A 13,190-nucleotide genomic window follows, 5' to 3' on the forward strand; every position below is an offset into this window, starting at 1 on the left:
ACCTCAAAGAGTTTTGGTAGTATTTTACCACGTTGCTGCTATTGTTTGTTACTATTTGATTTTGTTTTTTAATGGTCTTCAGAAAAATGTAAAGTATGCATTGCATGTCTGGAAAAGATAACATTGTTACAATGATCAAAAACAAGAAAATTAAATATTCTAAAATTTTACGAAATGACTAAATCATGTCAATTTATTTTTTATAAAATTGTGGACCTTATAAATGATGTAATGTTTTTCAAGAAGCAGTATTCAATCACTTAGGAAAGAATGAACTTACAGAAAAAGTAATGATATGAAGTTTAAATTGCTTCTAGTTGCAGAGAATATCTCCTTTTCATTCAACTGGTGGCATGCATAAAATTATGGGTGAAACTCAAATTTGGAGTAACAAATACATGGACTCTTCCAAACAAGAACGTTTTATTATGTTAAGAAAACATGCTAAAAGCTACAACATTTTCTAAATAGTTAATAGCTAATATTACTATATGGCTAATATGAATACTTTTCAGAGATTATGCCTTTACACTTCTTTCTCCTTTATAATACATTTGTAGTTCATGATTAAAATACCAAGTCATTTTTCTATAATGAGTCATAATAGCATCTTGAAAATTTTGGCAGCATATAGGCTACTGTCAGAATTTCCTTAGGCAAAGCTTTTGGGAGCCTCTCTTGCATTTCATTGTCACAAAAATCCATTATACCAGGACAGATCTCAGCCTGCCTAACATCTATCTGAGGGTTATAATTTTGTCATAAAGATTTACTCTTACATGAACTTAGCATAAAAGGTCTCCGTCCAGAAAATAGGAATTGAAATGGATATATTATCACTTGAACTGCTTTTTGCTCACTTATCCTTCAATTACAAGCCATAAGTTCACTGGTGTCAAGAGAGGTTAAACCAGAAAAATGTAAAACAATTTTTGAAGTAAGTGAAGGAAATCTGACACTTAATGTTTCCAAATGCATTATTATTGCCATGGTATCACTGAAGTGTGCTATTTAATTCATTTTACAGGGTGGATTAAGGGCTTAAAAGACCATTATGAAACAAAGAAAAAAATCCATAAGTGTTATTTCCTATATAAAATAAATTGCAAGAACTTAAATTTCTCTTCTTATTTAAAAAAAAAATAGCTTCCAATTTCTGTTTTTAAAAATTCTGCTAGGAAAAAAAATCTCAAGAGGTAATTAAATTTTAATGGAGCAAAGAGAAGGGAGATGAGAAGGGAAATTTTTGATAATTGCAATCATACTGGCAGTAATGAGTATATGAAAAGTAACATTTGCATAACACTGGAAAATTTTTAAATTGCCCTTACATGCATGTCTTCATTTGATTACAACCACCCATTTTACACATTAAAAACTTTGGCTCAATGTACATAAGTGATTTGCATTTAGAAAGTTGCAATTGAAACTAGATCATCACGCCTCAAGATTCTAATTCTTTCCATTACACCACACTGCCCATGGTATTTGCTTTTCTAATAGAGAAAGAGATTAATCTGTGAATCATCAATCTGGGTTCCAATTCTCAAGCCTCACCAATGGTATATCACCATAATGACCCATCAGACACTTTTCCGGCTTCTCATACTGGAGCATGCATTGGAAACACCTGGTAGAAACCAGAGTTTCTGATACAGTAGGTCTGGGATGGGCCACTAGAATTTCCATTTCTAACAGTTTCTCAGGTGATGCTGATACTATAATTTGAGAACCACTGATACAGAATAATTCCAAAATGTCCTTTGATTTTTCAATGATTATTAATTTTTACAAGTTTAGTGGTCTTTATTGAATAGTACAGTTTATTTGCAAAAAATTATTTTCTCATAGGTTTTATCTTCAATTTTAATTACAGGTAAATCAAGTAGATAAAATAAAGTTTAATTCCATCTTAATTCTTAACTTATATAAAAATGTTTGTAAATAATAAAACAAAATGTCTGAACACATCTTTACATTCTTCAAGTCCGTTGACATCAAAGCAGTTGAAAAACATACAGAAATAATTAAGTTCTAATAAAGGGTCCCTGCTTTGAAATTCTGCTGATACTCCGGACTTGAAGATAACTGGCATTACTTGATTCTTACTTGCTATTTCTATATTTTATATTTTTATTTATCAATTTATTAAATTTTAAAAGGTTTTAACTTTTTAAAAATTCCATATCCAAATCCATTTTTAGAACCTAAAAATGTGACTTCCACTAAGGCTCAGGTTCATCATGGCTACATCCAACTGAGGAAACTCTGGTTTGGAAACCATTGGTGTTTTTTTTTGGTTTTTTTTTTTTTTTTTTAAAGATTTATTTATTTATTTAACTTCCCCCCCTCCCCTGGTTGTCTGTTCTTGGTGTCTATTTGCTGCGTCTTGTTTCTTTGTCCGCTTCTGTTTGTCGTCAGCGGCACGGGAAGTGTGGGCGGCGCCATTCCTGGGCAGGCTGCTCTTTCTTTTCACGCTGGGCGGCTTTCCTCTCGGGCGCACTCCTTGCGCGTGGGGCTCCCCCACGCGGGGGACACCCTTGCGTGGCAGGGCACTCCTTGCGCACATCAGCGCTGCGCATGGGCCAGCTCCACACGGGTCAAGGAGGCCCGGGGTTTGAACCGCGGACCTCCCATATGGTAGACGGACGCCCTAACCACTGGGCCAAAGTCCGTTTCCCGAAACCATTGTTAAAGCTCCTCTGGCAGCCAGCAGTAGCTTTCTTTCCCCTCCCCCCATTCCATTCATTCATTCATTCATTCATTCATTCATTTACTTATTTAGAGAGGTTGTGAGTTTACAGTACAATCCAGCATAAAATACAGGGTTTCATATACCACCCTATTATTAACACCTCACACTGGTGTGCAGCACATTTTCACAAACCCATCTTTATAATTGCACTATTAACTACAATGCAGGGTTTAACTTAGGATTCACTGTTTGCGTTGTGCAGTTCCATGAATTATTTTTCATTTTTATTCTACTAACATATATATTTAACCTAAAATTTCCCCCTTTTAATCCCATTCAAATATATAATTCAGTGCTGTTAATTACATACACAATGTTGTGCTACCATAACCAACATCCATCACCAAAATTTTTCCATCATCCCAAACAGAAACTGTACATTTTAAGTCTTAACTCTCCATTTGCTACCCCCGCCCCATCTCTTGGTAACCTATATTCTAGATTCTGACTCTATGAGTTTGCTTATTCTAATTATTTCATATTAATGAGCTCATACAATATTTGTCCTTTTGCATTTTGCTCATTTCACACAACATGATGTCTTGAATGTGCTTTGATGTTATTGCATATACGAGAACTTCATTCCTTTTTATGTCTGAATGATATTCCACTGGATGTACATATCACATTTTATGTAGCTTTCTTAATAGTAAAACCAGGCAAATTCTATGAGAAATTTCTGCAGAAGTATTGTTGCAATTAATAGCATTGGTTTCCTGAAGAGTAAAGGGAGGATTCCAGCTAATACAATTCTTTAGCTGTCATATAAAAATCACGGACAGGATAATGGGATAATCTGAGAACTTTCGTATGTTCAAGCATCCCCTGATGTTGCCATTTGGCAAAGCTCAATTGTTTCTCCTCCAATTAATCTTTTACAAAGACGGAGAGGGAAGCGGACTTGGCCCAATGGATAGGGCGTCCACCTACCACATGGGAGGTCCGAGTTCAAACCCTGGGCCTCCTTGACCCATGTGGAGCTGGCCCATGTGCAGTGCTGATGCATGCAAGGAGTGCCCTGCCATGCAGGGATGTCCCCTGCGCAGGAGAGCCCCATGCACAAGGAGCACGCCCCATAAGGAGAGGCGCCCAGCGTGAAAGAAAGTACAGCCTGCCCAAGAATGGCGCCGCACACACAGAGAGCTGACACAACCAGATGATGCAACAAAAAGAGACGCAGATTCCCAGTGCCACCGAGAAGGATAGAAGCGGTCACAGAAGAACACACAGCGAGTGAACACAGAGAGCAGACAACTGGGGAGGAAGGGGAGAGAAATAAATCTTTAGGAAAAAAAAAAAACAAAACAAAGACAGAGAAAGGAAGAAAAGGTAAGGACCATGGATCTGTTTGTTTAGGCAGGAGACTGGAAATAGAAGGATCAGAAAGCACTAAAATCTGATTGTTCCTAACACATTCTCCCAGTCCCCATTCTTTCCCAGAATTATCAGGATGTTTTTCCTATAAGCCTCATTTTAACCCAACTGTCCACTTCATTTGGGTCTACAGAAAGCAATTCTTTGAGGAAGGTTTATTTGCCCAAATCTTGGACCAGGGCAACCTCATGATTCTGGCATGTCTATTTACCAATTTATTTTTTTATTAAAATAACCTCATGGAGTTCAAAATTCTTTTATTCCATTATCTTATTTTAAATCAAATATTTTTCTGATATAAAATTTGAAGTACCAAATAAAATACAGGAATGACCTTCGAAGATACAACAGATATTATGGAGAATACAAGGAACATTAAGCCACTGGAAGTCAGCTTGGAATATAGGCTTCACCCCTTACAAGCCATGGCCCATGGTCCCCTCTGTGAAATGCAGGGAAGAGTATCTATGTCAATACATTATTGTGCTTATGCAATAGGAAGTATATAGGCCCACTCAATCAAGATGGTACAGTGAGACACATCAGGGTTCCATTCTCCTACAGAAGCTTTGAACAACCAGCAAGAACTGGCAGAAATATCTTTCTCAGGGCTCCAGAAAACAGTTGAAAGAGTGCAGTAACAGGGTTAGCACCAAATCAAGAAAAAGAAGAAAAAGGCTTCTTAACAGTGGTAGGATCTTGAAGGAAATATGTCTTAAAATGTAAAGCTTCTAGTTCTCACACTGTATTCTGAGGTCAAAATAATTGCCCGTCAATGTGTAACTTGATATCTCAACCTCCTGTGAGAAGAGTTGGTTCTTTGTTGTTTACCAACTCAGGAGGCTTCACCTAAAAAGGCTTTTGCTTTGAGCTCTGCTGTTTGTTTGCAGAAAACCCAAGAGCAGGTAAGCATGCTCTCTTCACAGCAGGACCTTAGGGTTTTTCTATTGTAAATGGGACTAATGTGATATGACAAGACAAAAGAAGTCAGATGTAAATTTACATTTTTTTAAAATGTGCTGTTTTACATAATACATTTAGGGTATGCAGACTCCTTTTGTAATTTTTATTTTTACTATTTAAGTTTGGAAATGACGCCAAATTTTTGTATTTCTTTTTCTTTAATCAATGTGCTCTCTTCAGTGATACATGTTGTATTTATATTGACAGGTATATCAATATATACTGATATGTATTACACATACATATAAAAGTACATAAGAGGGGGTGAAAACATAGCCTTTGCATTCTCTATAGCCTCTGCAGAGAGATCTTAAGCAGGGAAAACTTAGTGTTGCAGAGTACAGAAATGGAGAAAAATACTAAACCATATTTAAAAATAAATAAATAGTGGCAGGATCCTCTGGCACCCTGGCTGTCCCTCCCCACCTCTCACCATCTCAGCACGAAGCCAGCCTGTGATCCCAGAGGAGATGCCTGGTCTCAGTTCCAGAGGGAGCAGAGTGACTCTCATGCACATGTTAGGAGAATGTATGTGTGGCTCAATCTATCTGGTGGTGGCATAGGGATTTATTGTCCCAGAACTTGCCCTGCATGTTAAAGGTAACTCAGAGAGTTCTCTTACCAAACCTCTAGGACAGCAGTCAAGTCATACTGCCAGGGGCAGGGGCTCGCAGGCTGTAGGAAATACAAATGTAGTGCCCAGGACCATGAGGAAACTGTTTCCTGAGGAAGTGGGGACTTTTGTAACTGTGTAAATGGGAGAATTCTTATGGCCACATTGACATACCCCAGCACAGACACATGCAGAGAAAAGTCCGGGGAGACCCAAAAGCTTAGGCTTGAGGCTATTTTCACACAACCCATTGTATGGATAAGTCCTAAAGAAGAGAGTGCCCTGTATTTTTTGGGAGGTACTGGGAATTGAACCCAGAGTCTCATACATGTGTAGCAGGAGCTCAATCACAGAGCTACACCTGCTCCACAGTCCTAAAGGAGAGGATTTGTACAGGTCAATCTGCAAAGACTGGGAAAAGTATTTTTTTAAACCTTCTTTTTCTTTTGTCAGCTCCTGATGGGGGAAAAAAAAAACTCTGTCAAAACACTAGATAGATATAGGCTTAAGGAATAGATGTGACAAAATTTAAACTCCAGCAAACAACATTAAAATATCAAAATGTCCAGGTTTCAACAAAAGGTTACAAAGTATACAAAGAAACAAGAAATGATGGCCCAGGCAAAGGAGAAGATTAAAAAGCATCAGAAACCATCAATGAGGAGAACCAAATCTGGGACATACCAGACAAAGACTTTTTTTAAAAGTTCTTCATTATGTGCAAAGAGAAAAAGGAAAATATGAACAAAGAGGTAAGGAAAATCAAGAAAAAAATGAACACAAACAGAATGTCAATAGAGTTATGGAAATTATGAACATGACAGCTGAACAACACAATAACAGAAATTAAAAATTCTCTAGAGGGATTCAACAGTAGATTGGAGCTGGCAGAAGAAAGAATCAGAAAGACCACTGAAATCGTTCAGTTTGAGGAGCAGAAAGAGAAAGAATAGAATAGTGAACATAGTTTGAAAAGACTGTGGGACACCATTAAGCATACTAATATATGCATGGTGAGAATGCCAGAAGGAGAAGAAAGAAAAGGGCAGAGAGAATATTCAAGGAAATAATGGCTGAAAATTTCCAAAATTTAGTGAAAGACATGAACACACATATCTAAGATGCCCATCAAACTCCAAACAGGATAAACTCAAATAGACCCACACTACAGAATATTATAATCATACTGTCCAGTGCCAAAGATAAAGAAAGAATTCTGAAAGCCACAGGGGAGAAGCAACATGCCATGTACAAGGGTGATTCAATAAGACTGAGTGCTGATTTCTCATCAGAAACCATGGAGGCAAGAAGGCGATGGGGTAATATACTTAAAGTGCTGAAAGAAAAAATAATTGCCGCCAAACAATTCTGTATCCAGCAAAACTGTCTTTCAAAACTGAGGGAGAGATTAAGACATTCTCAGATGAACAAAAGCTGAGGGACTTCATCACCACAAGACTGGTGCTAGAAGAGATGCTAAGTAGAGTTCTGCAGGTTGAAAGGAATAACAATAGATAATAGATCAAAGTTGCATGAACCTAAAAAAGATCTCTGATGAAGATAATGACATGGGTAAATATAAATGCCAATACTATTAGTTTTTGGTTTGTAACTCCACTTTTTATTTCTTATAGTTTCTGAAAGGCAAATGCTAAAATATGATAAAAAAAATCAGTGGTTTTGGACTCATAAATGTATACACGGGTAATTTTGACAAGAACTACATAAAGGTTGGGTGATGGAAGGGTATAGGAGCATAGTTTGCATATACTATTGAAGTTAAGTTGTTATCAAAGAAAAGGAGATTGTTATAATTTTAGGATGTTAAATTTAAGCCCCATGGTAACTACAAAAAAAATATTAGAGAATATGAAACCTCATAGAAACAGAAATTAGAGTATAGGTGGCTAGGGATAGAGGGCAGGGAGAATGGGGACTAAATGCATAACGATTATAGGATTTCTGTTTGGGGAGATGGGGAAAGTTTAGTAATGGATGTTGGTAAAATTACTGCAATATTGTGAACGTGGTCAATTCCATCAAATGGTATGCTTGGCAGTGGTTGAGATGGGAAAGTTTATATGTATAATATGTTCCTACAATTTTTTTAAAAAGCAACTAAAGAGACAATGATAAGCAAATGCAATAAATGATCCTGAATGGGTTCTTGCAAAGGAGGAGAAAAGGCACAAAAGGATATTATTGGGAATATGAAAAATTGGAATATAGACTATAAGCTTTAAATCAATATTAAATTGCTTGAAATTGTTAACTGCATTTCAGGTGGTTACGTAAGTGAATATCCTTGTTCTTAGGAAATGCACATGGAAGTATTAAGTGTTCAAGGATCATGATGTATACAAACTACACTCAAGTGTTCAGAAAATGGATTAAATAGATGTAGATAGATAGATAGATGATAGATAGATAGATAGATAGATGATAGATAAAAAGATTATGATAAGTAGATAGGAAATAGATAATAGAATGATACAATAAATGTGTCAAAAAGTTAAAATGGTTGACCTGGTTATCTGGGTGGGTATTTGCTTTGTATTGTTTTTGTAGCTCTCCTGAAAGGTTGAACATATTTCAAAATAAAAATTTGTAAAAAAGAAAAAACTCTAAACATAATAGTGACTAATTGTCTTGGTTTCCTCAGAATTGACAGGTTTCCCAAGATACAAGACTTTCAATGGCTAAAACTGGGACAGTCCAGGCAAACTGGTAGGATTCGCTACCAAGTTGCTCTGAAATGTTTCTCAGGCAAAAATAAATAAATATGAGGACTCTTTCCTCTCCCCTTCCAATTTTATAGAATCCATTTTCATCAAATAAAATGTATATTAATATTTATTAATAATATGCTATTATGTGTTCTTTACATGAATTAGGTCACTTATTGTTTAAATAAATCATAAGAGCTACATGCCTTTATAAACATCCTCATTTTTATATTCAAAATAGCAGCATAGAGCAGCTATATGGCCTACCCAAGATCACAAAACTAATAAATGGTAGAACAAAAATTCAAACCCAAATTGTCAAATCTTATCATCTGTATGCTGAGCTCTTTCTACTCAAAGTGTGGTCTTCAGACCATCGGTTTTCACATCACTCGGGAGCATGTTAGAAATGCAGAATTTCATCACAATTACCCCTCCTCGCATCTCCTAATATCTAAAAACTTAAATATACAGATTAAGTAAACTCGAAACTGCAATAAATCCACGTTTTATTAAAACACAAGGTTTTTCTTCAAAATAAACCTGCTCAGACCATGACCAAAATTGTACCTTTTTCTAATACAAATGAATGAGGAAAGTGCTGGGGAAGGCAGAGACACCCTTGGCAGCCATCTTCTCCCAGCCCTCGCCTACCCCAGCCTGTTGTACAAAGAGGTTTCAGTCTGTTTCCATTCCACACCCTGGGGGAGATGTTAGGTCTAAAGAAAAGGCTTGACCAGACCATAAACCCGGAAACTGGGAACAGGCAGCCCCTAATGCTTCTCAGGGCAGGAAACTCTCAGTGGCAGGTCCCCTGTCCCAGGTGACAATGTGTCTCTTCTCTGACACAAGGTGGGGCACGGGGAGCTCTTATCTGCCGACTCCAACCTGAGCAGTTGGCCTCCGCAGGGGACTAGCCACGATGGCATCTCTTTCCCTGCTCTTTTGGACCCTAGAGCTGCTAAAGTAATAAAGCAGTCATTTGCTACAAGTTTCTGTTGTTCCTGAGCCTGTATTCCCACAGCAAGTATAGAAACTCGTTCCTCAGAAGGAAGAAGAGTGGAAACCAAAATATTAGAGCGTGTTGAAAAGTAACTTTGAGCGTATCTATTTTTTTTTTTTTGCATCGTTTAAGTTCACGGCTTTCACATAAAATTGAAAATAGGAGAAAAATTCATAATTAGGAGACTTGCTTATGGTTAGCATAGATTTAGGAGTTTAAATATAATTATAAATTAACTAGTATTTAATGTTCTTTTCAAAAACAGCATCTTAGCAGTGACAATCTATCAAACACTTTTACCAAAAGCTGAAAGCACAGCAATAAAATCTCATTCCAGGCTGAAACCAGACACACAAAGTCAGAAGTGATGAAGTCATTATCGTTCACTAGATTAAAAACACTCAGTCTCAATAACAACTCAGACCCAGTTCACAGTAACAGCTTCAGTCTATCAGAGTAAATATTTTATGTGCCAAGATATGTTGGGTACACAGTCTGTACCAAATTATGTGTTTAATTAGCTGCATTTCATCAGATGCCTTTGTACCAAGGCGGTCTCTTCTATATGACATATTTTTCTACATAAAGTGAGTAAAATAGTCACTAAAAACAACTGCATTTAGGAAATAAGACTATAAATCCACCTTCGAAACTCCTCAACTTAAATCTAAAGATTTTCCTCATAGGGTTTCTTTTTCATAATAGTGCATAAATATCTTGGTTTTTTTTCATTAAATTGAAATAGGACATTTTAAGACTTTAGCTTCAAGTATCACAATCAACATGTTAGGCTATCAGAGAAGAGAACTGCATTTCTGGAGCTCTGTGCCAGGTGCTTTACATGTGATCTTATTTAATCTCACAACAATGCTACAAGACAGATATAACTAATTATGGTTTATAGAGGAAGAAACCAAGGCTCAAAGAATCTAAGAAAACCATCCATGGTTATCACTAGAGTAGCATTAGGATTTGAACCCAGGTCTGAGGTTAATCACAATAACTTCCAAGAGTCCTTGTGGTATAAGCATTCAAAAGCTCTTAAGTGAAAGTGAGCCATTTCCCTCGAAAGAGTGGGTGTTTACACAGACAAAACAGATTCACAAGACTAAACAAACAAAATAAAGGTTTAATGCCCCACCGAACCACCCATAAGCACCACTATAATCCAAGGGAAAGAAAATAGTTACTGCTCTCCCCTAGATGAAGAGGAGGCCAGGCATGCTCCACAGGGTGCAGGTCCACCCAGGAGCTGGTCAGCTTTGTCCAGCCAGGGCAGGGACAGCGATTCCTCCCAGTAAGTTCCAGCACATTTGATAGCAATGGCTTGGACCCAAGTGCTCGGTCTGGAGCACATCCAGTTATTCCAGGGGCAGATCCACTAGGTGCTCCCCTTTGTGAGTCCCACTGCCTCTATGACTCTTATCCAGAGCTGTCAGGAATTCGAGAACGAAGCTTCCCATGCACAAGTAACCCCTCAAGCCTCTGAGGACACTGCTGAATGTCTGTCACCCCCTTACCTTGCAACCATAAGATTTGGACCCACATTCAAACCTCAGTCTCATAATCAAATTGCCTGCCCTTACTTTTAGGCTTCATCTAACTTACTGGACAGTGTGATGAGCAAAGAGGAATAAGATCACATTATAAAGCATTTGCTTAGGAGTTACAGGCTCCAAAATGAATGTGTCCTAAGGACGCTTGTCAATACAGCTCCTCCAACTCTAATTCTACCCATTCTTCAAGGCACTGCTCAGCCCTGGGCTCCACATGGAAATTTCCTGTTAAGTGCCAGTCCACAAAGCACTTCCCTCTCTCCCTATTCCTGGAGTTCAAGTCATAGACTTTGGTGCATACTCTTTAACTGCCCCTTGTGTAGAGTCATCTCCAAGCATGCACATAGACTCTGGAGATCAGCCTATACTGCATACTATAAATTCCTTTTATTCTTTTCAGCACCCAACATGTCTATAATATAATAAAGGAGAAGGCTGTGGGTGGCAGGCCACTTCCGCAGGGCCTCCCAGGGTGACCTCACCCAGATGGAGTAACCACAGTTCAGATTCTGATATGTGAAAATGGGATCAGGAGTGCGTGGCTCTGCCCAATATGTGCCCATCAACCAGACTCGCTAGGGACTGACTTCTACCTGAAACTGCCAAATTATTCATTTACTATGGGTCCACTGGAGAATACAGGTAGATAAACTTGGATCAGATGGGTAGCATCCATCTCAAGCAGCTTAAGAGGCATCAGTGCAAACAGACAGGGAGAATAAAAGGCTGTAATATTCTGCTAAGTCTCAATTTAACGCATTTTGATCTGAAAAGTGACATGGAGCAAACAAACCAGCTAAGTACTTGCCAGTAGCCATCTCCCTGTCTTCATCATTGTTCTTTCTGTTTATTTCTGTTTTTTTAATCTCAGGGTAACCCAGAAATGGAATGGGGTGGGGGAAGTAAATGCCCCCAGGAATGAAATCAATGCTCGCAAGGCAGATCACACTGGGATTCCACAATATTACTTCCAAAATGTACTCTCTCTACCACACCTTTCTCTCCGGCCCTGCCTTCGGGGAACCCAAACTAAAACATAAATGAAGGGAGAAGAAGCCAAATCACACAAGAGAGATGAAATCGGGGCTTTGTGAATAATCCATGCATTATCCAAGGCTATCAAGGCCTCAGGTATCAATTTTTCAGGAATTTTTTGCTAACGATGAACAGAAATTAATTAATTTCTAGCAACAGGTGATTCAAATGAGGAAAATAATAAAACAATGTGTTTAGTCAAATAGAAAACTAATGTTTCTTGAAATTATACTATCAGTGCTAAAGACGCTGACAAGATCGAGATCATGGTACATTATAAAAATCAATATATCTTATTCATAATTGACGTCAATGTTATATTTAATTTTAAATCACAATATGATGTGTGAAAATGAGATCTTCCCCAAAGATGTTATTGTATGTGCTCACAAAACAGACGGATCACAACTGAGCTAGCTGAAAGTCTTCTGGAATAGATTTCCAGGAGTTCTACACAACCCACCAATTAGGTGACTGTTGATGCATCTCTGGAGCATGTATTAAGGCAGGTAAAGAATAAGTTCACTGAAAAGTGTAGAACTGATGGTCACTCCTGGGGACATGACTGAGCAATTGTGAACCCTCAAACTTCCAATCTACAAGCCATTTAAGGAGTCTTTGAGGATGAATTATGAGTTGGCATCTGGTAAAATCAGGATAACACCAGCAAAAGTTGCAAACTAGGTGGAAGCTGCTTGGGAGAAAAGCCAGGAAATAGCAATGTGGCACTCTTTTTAAGAAAAGATCCATTATCAGTGATCCTGATACCGTTGGCTGAAAATACAGATGCCATTGACTCTAAGTGGAAATAGGATTCACAATAAAATCACAGTAAAATTCTGAATGTGAAGGTATTTCAGAAATTATAGAAAAAACTCATTGTACTCATGTTTACCTTTTTCTGTATGTAAAATTGTGGCATATGCTCTTTTAAACCTGTCTATATACATCTAAAAGAGTCTTTCAAAAGTGTAGAATGAAATTCTTGTTGATAGAAAAAGACTTTATTTGAATTAGAAGCTTTTTTTTTCTTTCTTAGTGACACAAATGGTGGCATCTTAAATTCGATAAAATATGACAATGGCTTACAAAATAATTGGAAGATTTGGGGGAAGCAAAGGTCAAGGAAAACTATCACTGGCTTTCAGAGGTCAAAAGGCTTAAG

This window comes from Dasypus novemcinctus, chromosome 4 (genome assembly GCF_030445035.2).
Source record: "Dasypus novemcinctus isolate mDasNov1 chromosome 4, mDasNov1.1.hap2, whole genome shotgun sequence".
Taxonomy (NCBI): Eukaryota; Metazoa; Chordata; class Mammalia; order Cingulata; family Dasypodidae; genus Dasypus; species Dasypus novemcinctus.